The sequence below is a fragment of the Misgurnus anguillicaudatus genome, chromosome 19, assembly GCF_027580225.2.
Source record: "Misgurnus anguillicaudatus chromosome 19, ASM2758022v2, whole genome shotgun sequence".
NCBI classification, from domain to species: Eukaryota; Metazoa; Chordata; class Actinopteri; order Cypriniformes; family Cobitidae; genus Misgurnus; species Misgurnus anguillicaudatus.
Window position 1 is genome coordinate 22,933,557 of NC_073355.2, and position 13,151 is coordinate 22,946,707.

Below are 13,151 nucleotides of genomic sequence, written 5' to 3' on the forward strand. Positions count from 1 at the left end.
GAATTGAATTGAATTGAAATACCTCAAGCCAGTTACGAAAATGTGGCGCTCCTTACCATATTTGGAAGATTAGCTCCAAACAGAACCTGATCCAGAAAAGGCAGATGACCAAGCTGATCGATCAACTTTGCCAGCGTGGCTTGAGCAGAACGTAACAGATAAGGAAAAATTCACATATAAGTATGAATAGTCAGTAGCAAATTCTAAAATGAAAACGTAGGGTACTTAAAGACTGTGAGTCAGAAGCGGGCAAAATTATAATAATATGCATCGAGTCCAAGTCAACAGGCTGCGAAAGTAAACTGAAATAAACCTACAATCTTTGTGTTCATTTTGTCCAAGAAAGAAATATCAGTTAGAGACGATAACTCACATCATCATAGATTTTGGGATTTGTAACTTTGCATATCGTTAACATATAACATACATTTAAATTTTGGAAAACCGTAAAACCGAAAATATGGACTCTTTAACACCTTTGGGTCCTTTTGAAGCTTGAAGGGTTTTCTGGTTACTATGGGAGTGGATGGTTACTGCCTTAAACAACAAAAACAAAACAACACTTTTGAAAAAGATCTGTGTTTGGGTTCTGAAGAAATAATTACAAAGTTTTGTGTTTTGGTAAACTATCCATTTAAAGGGGACGTATCATGAAAATCAGACTTTTTCCATGTTTAAGTGCTATAATTGGGTCCCCAGTGCTTCTATTCACCTAGACAAAGAAAAACCCAGTAACTTAGTTTTAGTAAACAATTCTCTGCAAGCATGTGAAAAAATAGGTCATTGAAATTTGACTCCCTGTGATGTCAGAAGGAGATAATATCACCCTTTAATCTGCACTATCCAATCACGGCACAGCCATTTAGTGCACAGATCAACTCATTTGCATTTAAAAGGACACACCCAAAACAGCAAATTTTTGCTCAGACCTACAAAGTGGCAATTTTAACATGCTATAATAAATTATCTATATGGTATTTTGAGCTAAAACTTTACATACGTACTCTGGAGACACCAAATATTTATTTTACTGTACATCTTAAAAAAGATTTGTGAAATGTTCCCTCTAAGTACTGCATATGCTGCATCAGTCCTGAGACAAACATTGTAGCATCCGTTTAGCCCCAAAAGGGTGGACCCTGCTTCAGCGCTGAGCTCACCTAAGTTATGAGTATCAGCCATCGAGTCTGTCATCATTTGTGATGTGCACTGACCCTAAACTAAACACACATGCTGCTGTATTGCTCAAATTCATCCTTGTCAACTGCAATGGATGATGTTTCTGAACAGCCTCTGGTGCGGTGGAGCATCACAGGCCGCAGGAGGATTGCACCAGTGTTTATTAGAACTACAAAAGCACGAAAAGGCGATGAATGATGCTTTTGGAAAGACATGAGAGATTTACATACCTCTACAATAAAACACAAGTGAGGATTTAAAGGCATCCACAGGAAAAATCAGAACCTTACAATAACAATTAAATACACAATAACAGAGTCTCCAGCCCAAAACTGGCCTTCATAACTCATTCCTTAACCCTCAAAGTCCCAATAATTTATACTGATGATGTTGTTTACTTCTTAAAAGAGCTTGTAGGAAGCACTGGTAATAAAAAACGTAATGCACATGCAAATAAAATCAACATATTTTCATCTCAGCAAACTCTCAGATGTTTCATTAGGCTACTTTGAAAATCATTTTAACCCTTAAACAGGCAATGTGCACCACGGGATACGCTCTCTTCAGTGTCTTGTTTGGGGCATAAAAAAGATTTTTCAACCAAATCCTTCTATCAGTTATCAAACCTTGGTCTGTCTTGAATATGTGGGTAACATTATTTGCTTAAAGTTTTTTTTAAATTGATTGGTCAGCCCGACCCAAATCCAACATGGCCACCGGTTTTGCAGGACAGTCAGATTTTGTGGTAAGAAAATGAATATTAATCTTACTTTTCTTCTTAAAAAAAAATATTAATACTGCTAATATTAATTTTGAGCATTGTCTTAAGGTGTTGAAGAAGAAAATTCGGTTATATGTTGTTTATATTGTTATTTAGCACATTTTGAAATATACGTATCCCCTGAGATACATTGCCTGATTAGGGTATAAAAAAGGGATTAACCACAATATGGCCTATCTTTGTATTTTGAGTTGAAAAAATTTAATAAATGATCAAATTTGCAGGTTAAACTGATATTCGTATATTTAGGTGACTGCATCTTAGCATTTTAACTGGATATTTTCTTTCGCTGCTTCACAACAGCTAATTTTATGGTATAAGGAATGATAGGGAATATGAGTTATAGAGCCAATACAAATGAATTCTTCAGATTTTGAGAAAAGTGATGAAGATGAATTTTTTTGTGACAGTGCAGTGGTGTATTAGAACCAAGAAATGTAGGTAATTTTCCTCATGCTAGGCATGCATTCCTCTAAATTGCAGCCAATAAGAGGCCTCTGCATGAAACACATATAGACACATATAGTTTACATTGAGGGGTAGTTCAGGTAGTATGCAAAATTAATCAATTCTTAAATAATTTACCAAACTAGTATTATCTAAAAAATATATATATTTTGCAGGTGGAGCAGAAAAAGCACCAACGTAGCCAATGAAGACATTTAAAAACTGTTCATTCTTAGTTAGGCCTACCTACATTTAGTTGTGTTATTTACATGCAATGTTACTAGTAAACCTGTTGTTTACACAGTTTAAAATGGATGAAAAAATATATATGGCATATTTTAGAGCAAGAGAGGAAGTCAGAATCACATAATTTTTGCTGCAAATAAAAAATTAATTTTGATGACTTAATCCTTTTTTTATACCTTAATAGGGCAATGTATCCCGGGAGATACAACTCATAAAATCCTGAATATATCAAATATTTTAAAAATTCCAATGAATATCTATTACATAAGTCCAGATGATGCAAAAAATGTCATGAAATTATTTTTTGCTCATCGTTTTCCACTCTTGCCTGTTTAAGGGTTAAATAGATGAGCTGATTTACTGAATATGATCTATTGTGTGGAAGACATTAAATAAAAACACCACCGTTTTCCCAATATTTTTCTGTGTTCTTACCTCAACTTAATTAATACACACCTACAGTATCTTTATTCAATGCATGCACTTAATCTTTGTACAGCGTGTCGTGAATGTGTTAGCATTTAGCCTATAGTCCCATTTATTCCTTAGGATCCAAACAGGGATGAATTTAGAAGCCACCAAACATGGCCATGTTTTCCCTATTTAAAGACTGTTGTATGCGTAGTTACACAAGTAAGTATGGTTTAAGCGGATGAAATATGAGAGCTATATTGTTTAGCGGAAAAGCACTTAGTTTGCAGCACTTCAACCTTGGGCGCAGTAATATTGACGGAAGTTTTAAAGGTCGCATATTTCAAGGCTTTTTACAGTATGGTTATATTTTAGGTTATGTCTTTAAGAATATTTATTTGCAGTTTAAGTGCCAAAAACAATCTCTATATATTTTTACAGCTCCTCTTTCAGGAGCTCTGCTAAAAACAGATAATATTCATGAGCCTCTCTTCTGATAGGCCTGTTGTTTTATGAGTAAAATACGCAATTGAAATAACGTTACCCATGGAAGTACACTAAGTTTTAGTTTTTGAACACTAAATGTTAGGTTAGTAAACCAACAGACACAGAGACTAAGAGATTTTAACCTTACCATGTTTAACTCAATAAACAAACAAACACCAACAGGGCCGGTGTCTTAAGAAAACAAACAACGTCTGATTTCCAAAAGATATTCTATTAAAACCGGTGGCTACCAAAGACTTTAACGTAACAAAACAACACAAAAGCATCTAGTTAGCAACACATTATCATCACGTTAGCGTTGCATAACTGTTTACAATATTTAATTTCAGTTTTCTCTGGCTCCATAACTTAAAAGTGAGGACTGCATGATAAATGCCATGTGATTGTCTCGCGCACCTCTTCAGTAAAGCCGGTTCATTGATTAGGAGTAAATCACCATCAGCTGCTTTCAGAAGCAGCAACCGGCAGCCAGTTCTTAAAGCAGGTGATGCCGCTTTACTACTGATCAACGAGATGTGCGTGACAATCGTGTGCAAGTTATCGTGCAGCACTACTTAGGCCCTGTTTACACGTACATGGTTATTTTTAAAAACAGAGATTTACCTTCGTTTGTGCCCCTCGTTTACACGCAAATGGAGAACTCGCCTCTGAAACGATTGTTTCTAAAAACTCCGGCTAGAGTGGAGATCTTGAAAATCTTCGGTTGCGCGGTTGCATGTTTAAGCAGGTAACGTCACAGAGTATGCGCCAGAGCTCGCACTTATGTCAAAAGTACAACCTATGTTTTCATGTGACTGCTACTCTGAACACTTCCAAGATCACATTTATGTTCGTGCAAACTCGTTTCGTGTGTTTGTATTTGCAAATACAGCTGCTCCATTATGTCGAGGAGCAGAGACGAGTTCTCGGAGGTCAGCAATTTTATGCGTGTTTCACTTGCAGCGCTGCAAGAACCGACAGACGGATGATGTCAAAGTACCGTGAGAGCGATTCGAAATTAGACCTCTACGTGTGATTCCTCAACTCCCTCTCGTGGTACTTTGACGTCATCGATCACCTACTGCAACAACTCCTCCCTCCAACACGAAGAACCAGTTTGCGTCACCAGCAGCGCTGACATGTGTGCACGATATTATTTTTGAAACCGGAGAGATTGAAATGTCAGTTTATGAAAATAGCCGCCCACGTGTAAACATAGCCTTAAAATGTGTTTACTTACGGGTTGTGGATTTGAGGTTGGATCCAATAAAGTAAGGACTGCAACATCTTTGATGATTCCTGGAGAAACCAGCATTGAACTGCCACACTGAAGCAATCACTTGTGAAATGTTTAGTACAGACGGCTAAAGTCGAACTAATTGTTGAGGAATTTCTGAATAAATGAACATTAGCCATTGTTCTGGTATATTAATGTTTTTTAAAAGCCTGTGCAATGATTTAGTTTCCTGACATCCATTAATTGAACAGCATTTTTTCACACGAGCCGTTTCTCAATGTCAAGGAAGGATCCAATGTTCCAATGTCGAGGATCCTCAAAATTTCAGCCAAGGACTGAGTCCTTCGTTAAGGAAATATCTCATATACAGGAAAGGATGCATATGTGTATCCTTCGCATTCTTCACACGCTGAAATCACCCACAATCCTCATTGATGCAATGACGTGCACTTGCTAGCCTGTTTCATTTAACGTGTTCTCCGAATGCTTAAAAGGAGCCTCGCCTCGCCTCTGAAGGAAGTGACTTGCAAGGACTTAGTCCTGCCAAGGAAGTATCCTTGACATTGAGAAACGGCTAGGCGTTGAAGGCGGTGACTGTGTTTTGGTGACACTTTACGGAAGTAAAAGGCTGTGTGCATTTGACTCTTAAATGACTGTTTATATGGTACTCCTAGACCTCAGCATGAAAAAAGCCACAAAATTTCAGATTTGACAATATGGGACCCTTAAAGAAGAGGGGGAGTAGTCAGGAGCTGTGATGTTACTTCGCACCGAAGTCGAAGTGTTGCAAACTAAGTGCTCTTCCGCCATACATTTTTATTCGCTTAAAAATCGCCATGTTTTATTTTGTGCCACCATACTTACTCATGTAACTACTTGTTTGGAAGTTTCTCCTTTGTCCTGTTACCACGCCCCCTTTGCCTTTCAGTTCCCCATGCAGCTCACCACACCTTTAATTAATTAGCCTCAATCAGCCACAGACTTTATTAGACAGCACCTGTGCATAGCCCCTGCCCTTTGTTCATGCTACACGGAGGACTCTTGTGTGGTGCTGCTAAGGAATGTTATGTCTTCTGCCTTGTGTGGGTTATTGAAATATAAACCACATACACACACATACAAATACTTGCCTAATAAACAGAACACTGTGTAATAAAAGTGACTGGACTGGATTGTTCTTACCGACACCTCCACTGGTCTCAAGCCAGCCACCCACCCATCACTCTTAAACCTCCTTTTCACTACTCATGTAACAGTCTTTAAATAGGGAAAACATGGAAGTGTTTGGTGGCTTCTACATTCATCCCTGTTTGGATCCTAAGGAATGAATGGAGCTAGGCTAAATGCTAACACATTCACAACACACTGTGCAAAGATTAAGTGCACGCATTGGTAAAAGATAGGTATGTATTAATTTGTTGAGAACATAATAAAATATTGAAAGTGTTGTAAAATATTGAGTGGTGTTTTCCTTTAAGAATCATTGACCCTTCAACGTCAAATGCTTTCAGTTTAACAGCATTTACAAATCCATTGTCTTATATTATGAAAGTCACTTTTTATCTTTGGGATGAGAATTGAGATAAATACTGGGTTTGTGAAAATACTAATTTAATGCTAAATTTGGTCAAAAGCTGTCAACAATGTATCAGTAGACAGGATGTTGTGTGGCTCTGGCATGATAATTAATATTAACATAAATATTATCCTTCCAGAGGTTGGACTGTTGTGCTTTTATACACATTGTTTACTACAGTATATGCAGGTAAACAAATTTGTTGCTTTCCCTTCTTCTGCTTACTTCAAGGCATAAGAAATTCTATACATTTACAATGTGTCAATGTTATTAACAACATTAATTACAAACAGTGCCGTAAAAGCATCACTTCACAAGCCAGCTAACTCTAAATGACTAATGGTTATAATGTTATTGCGATAATGAAGCGGTTTTTTGCTGTGCACAAGGTTATGATGAAAGGAATCATGAAGATAAAAGAACGAGAGCTGAAATAATACAGGTAAAATGATTCCAAACATCCCCTGGGAAAACAACCCACAGATACCAAAGCAGCCTACCCAGCATGTCAAAGCCCCTACACAATTTAAATGTATTTGACTTCAAGGCCCCACCCCTTTCCATAACAATATTCAAAGCCCTAATCACACTATTTTAATGCTTGTTTTGTCTTATTTCAAATAATATGTTTGGTGAGGCCCCTGGTGGTCCCCAAATGCTGGTGTAGATTGAGATGGCTGCAGATTGGATTGGTGATGGTGAGTGACAGGTTTAGACTGAGGGAGGAAAGTTCACATACAGGGATAAAAGGACTCTTACATAAGCAGAGTCAGGATCATGATCAGCTTTTACCTCACAGCCTCTACAGCACGAGCAGATTCGTCGATAAACACGAAGAATACCAATTAAATGTGCCGGAAAGTTTATGACTCCTCAGAGAAGGGGGGAGAGACAAAGCAGGCTTCGGTTGCTTCTGAATAACTTATCTATTCGTTCTGTACTGTGGGAAATATGTCTAGAACAAAAAAGTTTCATGCAAAGTTTTCTATATTTGATGAGTGTTTTATAATTCAGCAGCGCAGTCCTCTGAAGATTACCATTGATTGACAAACACGGGTGTGCGAAGTCAAGTAATTGCTATTCTCCTGCGGTATCATTTTGGGATTGCTGAACTAGACCCCTATAAAAACATCAGTAATTATCAGTTCCAGGGCTCCCCATAATTAGCATCCCAGATGTTTCATTGCTGATCACAATAGCGTAAAGCATCCTTTCTCTCCATCTTTACCTCAAGCGGTTCCCTAGAGCATAAAGCGAAGGCGGAAAATAGCTGGATTCAGATTGTCAAAGGACTGTTCAGCCGGGTGAAGTCAGACCAGGTTAAATCATCTCAGCACAGCAGGTCCGTGATGACAGCGCTATATTATTGAGATAGAGGGAGGAGAGACCATTGAAGAGGCAAGAGCCACTAAAACGGAACAGAGCGTCCATGAACAGCATCTTTCCAAAAAACTATCCACTACTTTCATCCATCTGGGCTATAAAAGATATACCTATATAACGATGCTTATACGTTGTGTGCAAAGGTAAATGTACAGTTTTATTTTTTTTCTCTCTTTCTCCAGAGGTCAGCACACTGCCCTCCGCCCCTCCCACGCTATACGTCTGTCACTGTACACAGGCGGCGCGGAAGATCCCCGGAGCCCCATGTAATAACTCTCCTGGCTTCATTAGCTCCATGCAGGCTCGCATGCTTGTTTTCATTAAAACAGGAGATTGCTTTTTAAATTGTTTTACCTCTATAAGACAGGACAGCCAGACCACTTATCACAATTAAAGAAAAAAAGCGCGACTCTCACAGCGAGCGCAACCAAATCCAATAAATCCTTCCGTCACGCTTTTACCTAAACGTTTTCTAAGATCCAGTGAATGAAATATCAGACACAGTGTTTTTTGTCATATTTCCTTTTCTTGGAAACGAGAGGGCTCTCTCTGTGGAAAAGAAAGTCTTTTCCCGCTCTTTCATGCGCCTTTGGTGTTTTCCACTTGCCAGAGAGACCAAATTGTTTGTCAGTTAATTAGGGATCGTCTTTAAAAGCGAGAACAAACAGCACGAGGGAGAACACTAATTGAGGAATTTTGAATCAATAGCGGCTTTTCTCCGTTTGTTTCCTTGATGTGCGGGAAGTAAAGAGGGGCATTTAGAGCAGTGGATCAAAAGCAGTGGATTGTTGGCCACCCCAACAATGTTTAAAGGCCCCCTACTCACAATTTCTACACAATAAAACATTAGACTACAGTTTGGCATTACTAGATAGATGCATATTTGTTAAAAAAAAGAGCTAAAAGAGCTTATTTCAATGGTTGCTCATGACTGCTCTTCCGAGGAGCATGTCATGTGTGTTGCTCGTGTTTCAAAATATGTGTTTGTTGCATCATGTGAACCATGTGTATCATGTGTTTTGTCAAAAAAAGTGCCCGCTGCACACGCGTCAAAACCATTTATGATAAAAGATACGCTCACTTACACGCAAGACACTCCCTTAACAGTAAACTCTGATTATGCATGAGATTACACGAGTATCTGGCAAACGCAAGCGTCTCTTTTAGGCACTTATTTTGACAAAACACGTGATGCACATAGGATCACTCGATGCGCAGAACACATATTTTGAAATTACGAACCACACACATGACGGGCTACATACATGTTGTGACGAACTTTGCATCGAGCGCACTCGAAAAAAGAAGTCACCGGCCACCACTAGCTTATTTAAATGCTTGTTTTGTCTTATTTTAAAAAGCAATAAGGTACAAGAGGCTCTGCTGTAGAATAAGCATGAACGTGGAATATGCATGGGACATGGGAGACATGCCCACCCAACTTTGAACGAAAGATGAATCTGTCCCCTGCATTTTTCAACTTGCCACCATTCCCGCACATGTTTTTTGTTTTTTACTTAAATTTGAGTGAAGTAACATTAACCCAATCGCACGTGAGAGTTATGAGGCAAATTATCTTTCGTGCATGTGTGTCTGATTAAGCTTCAAAGTTCAAGGAACGGGAACAGCACATCCCTATCACTGCATTGTCTCAAATGCAGTGCTGCGTGAGCACAAACGATCATTTCACATGCTTCCAGGTATGCTAATTTAAATATTTAAGCACGCGAAACTGATTTACTCAAACACTGGATGAAAATTTAGTTTGTGTGTCCATCTGATGCACGTGCATGGAATGCCGCATCTCAAGGCTTTAAAATGTTAACTGAGTTCATGTTTTCTTTTGCTTGAATATTTACTCAAACTATCTGAAAAAGACGTGATTTTTCTTGTAAACACACTCTGTTATGAGTTAATGTATAAGCAGTAGGCTACATTGGATCTGTGCACTTACTCTTATGCTGTCAGTTTCTAATGTTAAGATAAAGAGCATTCATTTGTAATATATATCTATATCTAGATATAATATATGAACAAAGGTAATTTACTTGTCATTTATATCCTTTTTTATTAGAAATAAACTACTTTAAAAGGTTCTATGTGGAAGTCTGCCGGAAGTTAAGTCCAAGAAAGCTGTTAATGTTGTTTCTGCTGAATCTGTCTATAAACGGTTATCACACAATACAAATGACCCTTCGCTAAGTCATTTTTGGCGAACAAATATATGATAGAGCAATACAAAAGGGAATGCAGTATACATTTGAGGGATATATCCACGACATATGCAACCGATTAGAGAATAATTTTATCAAAATTGAAGCTAAAGCCTATAACGTTTCGCTTGGGTTTAGGGTTAGATTTCACATTTGTTTAAGCAGGTTATTTAATATACAGGTTTCTCTATGTTTTTGTCTATATTTAAGTCATGGTCGCTTGGAGTTGGGGTTAGAGATGGGGTTTGGGTTAGGATGTCATTTTTATATAACAAAAAGTTGTTCTAACCCTAAACCCAAGCGACAATAGTAAAAAACAGAAAACAAATGAGAAACCAATAAATAAAACGACACGAAACGATTCGCCATATAAGTGAATGGGAAGGACTGGCGTGTCATATGCACGCAAAAGCGGAATTGGACGTATCTATTGCACGATAAACACACTGCGTGTCATTTGAACGCTTTTCGTGAGAATGGGTTCGTTTATTGCTAATGTTGGTTGCTGCACAGTGATACAGAATTGTTGGGTGCAGCGCTAATAGCCGTGTTTATCGAAAATTAAACACAGCTACTGACTAATAAGAATTAAGGACTAGAACTAACCAATTTGTAAATAAATTTAAGTCACCTTTTAAATCTGTTGAGGGCCCCTGTGGTTCCCGGCCCCCTGGTTAAGAAACACTGTTGTAAACAGTGTGGGAAAAAGAGAGTCGAGCCATTGCTGGAATATAATGTATGTTAAACCCACGCCATGCACCCTACACGGCATTAATTACATCCCATAGAGAAAGAGGGGAAAAGGGGCGCGTCTGTTGGTCTGTAAATCTCTCTGCAGGAGCCTGCAAGGGTGTCATTAGAGGATGGATAGGGGGCCATTGCACAGCGCTTTAATGCAAAGCCCGCACACAGTGCTCTCTGAAGCTAAAATGATACGTTGGGTAGATAGTGGTTTTGCGACTACATAATGTACAACAAGAGAGGCCGGGCTGGATGAAGGTAATTACATTAGCAACAGGGATTGATGTGGCCAGGTAAGAACGTGGCCAACCTGGCATGAATGTATCGGGAGGGTGATATTAGCATCTGTTTTGGATGTACTAAGCTGATGGCATTAGTAAGTGGGGGAGGATGTATGGGAATCTCTCAAATTGTATGCTGATAAATGACTTGCGGGATGTACTCATTAAGTATCTTATTATTGCATAGCAAGCTTTACTTTGCTGACTGTCCTCGCCCATATGTTTCCTTTTATTTTTAAGGCCAGCTTCACTCTTCGGATGGCAGCTTCTTTGTCACAGGGGATGATTTTAATTGGATTTTTTAAACCTCCGTAGGACAAAAAAAGAGAATGAGAGAGATCAGAACACAGCAGTCTTAGACAATGCCTTTGAGGCACATAATGAGCTGTTGTCAAAGGCAAATAATTTCATTAGTTGTCACAATGAAAGCTACACCGAAAATGCTCACTCAGCACCATGCCTCGGAGAACGCACCAAGATGGCATTTTAGCATTGTGAAACCCTTCATATTCTCACGCACGCACATGCAGATGCCGATACTCGGAGATACAGCATCACCATGCGATTGTGACAGGAAGAGGAGGATTTCTCGTTGGTGGAGAATCTTTGGATCTAGAGAATTGGACCTGTATGAAGGAAATCATGTGGAAGTCAGCCCTGAGTAATGGTAGGTCAGGGGAACAATTTGGGTCCGTAGATTGCCCGGTGACTCCAGTCGAATCATCTCATTTCGCAAACATGACTTGCCTCGGCTGATATGATGGTACAGTTCTTTGGCAGATAACCTTGTGTGCTTAGGAAAATGCTCACCGGAATTGCAGGCTTCCAGAAATCTGCAAATATGTTTGTAGGAGTCATCCACCTCAAGTACAGATAACATGTAAATACAACATGTGGATCAGTGTGTCTTTTTAATATTTAAACTAAATGTAAGTGACAATATAAACAAATCATTAACAAAAAAAGTAAAAAATAGCCATGTAATAACAACAAACAAATAAATTTCAGCTAAAGTGCAAATCATCTATTATTTAATAACCTGCTGGAGGAATTGTATTAAACATTTACATTCACCTTCTTCCCTATGAAAAGTTTTGATTTTATTTTGATTGCCATCTTGTTTGACATCAATGTCTGCTTGGCGTTGTAAATTATTATCTTTAAAGCAACATGATCTGCTGAAAAGTCATGTTATAGTCACGCAAAATTGGATCAATTTATTTGTGTCCGTGGCACGAAATTCAGCTTTTTCGTGACACTGCCACGAATTTCTATAAATAGTTTCTTGTGTCTGTGGCATGACTTTCGTTTTCGTGTCATTTTATGTATTGTTTGCTCATTCCCCCCTAATTTTAAATCATTCTCACCTGGAGTTGGGGTTTGGGTTAGGATGTCTAAAAATGTAACAGAAAGTGATTCTAACCCAAACCCCAAGCGACAATGGTAAGAAAATGGGAAAAAACAAGGAAAACAACACATAAAATGAAACAAAAAAGAAGGTTGTGCAACGCACACAAAAAACAATTTATAGAAATTTGTGCGAGTGTCACGAAAAAGACATTCGTGCTCAAGACACGGAAGAAAAGCTGAATTTCGTGCCATGGACACAAATAAATTGATCAAATTGATCAACTTTCAGTAACATCAGTCTGCTTTAAAACCACAAACTAAAAATATTAGCTGTAGTTATGCAGCTCTTTGCCAGTAACTTATTTAAATGTATGTTATTTACTGGCAACAGTTAAAGTTAAATGAACATTTAACATTAACAAGTCTTTATCTTTACCAAATAAAACTAAAATAACAGACTCGTGCATTCTGGGAACCAGAAATAAATTTTTTTCTGTTTTTTCCTTCAACTTTTGTTTCCCAGAATGCTTTGCTTGAGTCTGTTATTTTAGTTTTATTCTGAAAAGATAAAGACTTGTTAATGTTTAATGTTCATTTAACTTTAAACAAACTGTTGCCAGTAAATAACATACATTTAAATCTACAGTAATTTACTGTCAAACAGCTGCCAGTAATACTGTAATTTCTAAATACATTTTTAACAGTGTACCCTTTAAAAAGCTCCTACACGTACAGATATATAAACAATTTGATTAATTTGATTAAGTAATCTCAACAAACAATAATTTAGTTAATTTTTACAATAGAAGTTTAAGTAAAC